The sequence below is a fragment of the Dipodomys merriami genome, unplaced genomic scaffold (genome assembly GCF_024711535.1).
Source record: "Dipodomys merriami isolate MVZ:Mamm:240054 unplaced genomic scaffold, mDipMer1.0.p SCAF_161, whole genome shotgun sequence".
In the NCBI taxonomy this organism is placed as follows: Eukaryota; Metazoa; Chordata; class Mammalia; order Rodentia; family Heteromyidae; genus Dipodomys; species Dipodomys merriami.
Genome location: NW_027202949.1, coordinates 1,677,407 through 1,679,632, shown reverse-complemented (window position 1 = coordinate 1,679,632; position 2,226 = coordinate 1,677,407).

The window sequence follows — 2,226 nt, the reverse complement described above, 5'->3', positions numbered from 1 at the left end:
AGGGTGAGGATTAGGGTGAGGGTGAGGATTAAGCTGAGGTTAGGTTCAGGGTGAGGGTTATTGTTAGGGTTAGGGTGAGGGTTAAGGTTTGGGTGAGGTTTAGGGTTAGGGTGATGTTTAGGGTGAGGTTTAGGTTTAGGTTGAGGGTGAGGTTTAGGTTTAGGAATAGGATTAGGGTTATGGTTAAACTGAGGGTGAGGGTCAGGGTGACAGTGAAGGCATGGGTCAGGTTAAGGTTTAGGGTTAGAGTGAGGGTTATGGTTAGTGTGAGGGTTATGGTTATGGTTAGGGTGAGGTTAAGGTTTAGGGTGAGGGTGAGGTTAAGGTGAGGGTTATGGTCAGTGTGAGGGTTTGGATTAGGTTTGTGTTAGGGTTAGGGTGAGGGTTAGGTTTTGGGTGATGTTTAGAGTGAGGGTGAGGGTTAGGGTGAGGATTAGGGTTAGGGTGAGGGTTAGTGTTAGGGGTAGGGTTAGGGATAGGTTGAGGGTTAGAGTTAGCATTAGGGTTAGGGTGAGGAGTAGGGAGAGGGATAGGGTTAGGTTTAGGGTGAGTTTTAGGGTGAGTGTGAAGGTTAGGTTGAGGGTGAGGGTTAGGGTTAGGGTGTGGGTTAGATTTAGGGTGAGTTTGAGGGTGAGGGTTAGGTTTAGGATTAGAGTGAGGGTTAGGGTTAAGTTGAGGATTAGGGATAGTGTTAGGGGTTGGGTAAGGCTGAGGGTGAGTGTTAGGGTTAGGTTTAGGGTTAGAGTTAGGGTGAGGGTGAGCAGTAGGATTAGGTTAGGATTAGGGTTAGGCTGAGGGTGATGGGGAGGGTGAGGGTGAGGGTTAGGGTTAGGGTGAGGTTTAGGTTAGTGTTAGGGTTAGGGTTAGGGTGAGGGTTAAGATTAGGTTAAGGGTTAGGATGAGGGTTATGCTGAGGGTTAGGGTTAGGGTTAGGGTGAGATTTAGGGCTAGGTTAAGGGTTAGGATAAGGGTTAGCCTGAGGGTTAGTGTTAGGGTTAGTGTGAGGGTTAGGAGTAGGGTTAGGGTGAGGGTAAAATTTAGGGTGACGGTTAGGGTGAGTGTGAGGGTTAGGGTTAGGGTGACGGTTAGGGTGAAGGTTAGGTTTAGGGTTAGGCTTAAGGTGAAGGTTAGGGTGTGGGTAGGATTTAGGGTGATGGTTAGGGTGAGGGTGAGGGTTAGGGTTATCATTAAGGTTATGGTGAGGGTGAGGTTTAGGGTGAGGATTTGGGTTAAGGTTTAAGACAGGGTGCGGACTAGGTTTAGGGTTAGGTTTACTGTGAGTGTTAGGCGGAAGGGTAGCATTAGGGTTAGGGTGAGGGTTAGGTTTAGTGTGAGGGTTAGGGTTAGGGTTAGGGTGACGATAAGGGTTAGGGTGAGGGTTAGGGTGAGTGTGAGGTTTAGGGTTAGCATTACGTGTAGCCTTAGGGTTAGGATGAGTGTTAGGGTTAGGTTTAGGGTTAGGGTGAAGGTGAGGGTGAAGGTTAGTGTTAGGGTGAGGCTTAGGGTTAGGGTTAGGGTGAGGGTGAGGGTTAGGGTGAGGGTAAGTGTCAGGGTGAGGGTTAGGTTGAGTCTGAGGTTTAGGGTTAGCATTAGGGTGAGGGTGAGGGTGAGGTTTAGGGTGAGTGTGAAGTTTAGGGTTAGCATTAGGTGTAGCCTTAGGGTTAGGATGAGTGTTAGGGTTAGGTTTAGGGTTAGGGTGAAGGTGAGGGTGAAGGTTAGTGTTAGGGTGAGGTTTAGGGTTAGGGTTAGGGTGAGGGTGAGGGTTAGGGTGAGGGTTAGTGTCAGGGTGAGGGTTAGGTTGAGTCTGAGGTTTAGGGTTAGCATTAGGGTGAGGGTGATGATGAGGGTTAGGGTGAAGTTTTGGGTTAAGGTTAAGTATAGGGTGAGGATAAGTGTTAGGTTAAGGTTGAGGGTTAGGGTTAGGGTGAGGGGTAACATTAGAATTTGGGTGAGGGTTAGGTTTAGTGGGAGGGTTAGGGTTAGGGTTAGGGTGATGGTAAGAGTTAGTGTTACGGTTAGGGTGAGTGTGAGGTAGGGTGAGGGTTATGGTTAGGGTGAGGGTTAGGGATAGGTTTAGGGTTAGGGTGAGGGTTAGGGTTATGTTTAGGATTAGAGTTAGGGTGTGGGTAAGGCTTAGGGTGAGGCTTTGGGTGAGGTTGAGGGTTAGGGTTAGGTTCAGTATTAGGGTTAGGGTTATTGTGAGGGTTAGTGATAGGGTTAGGGTTA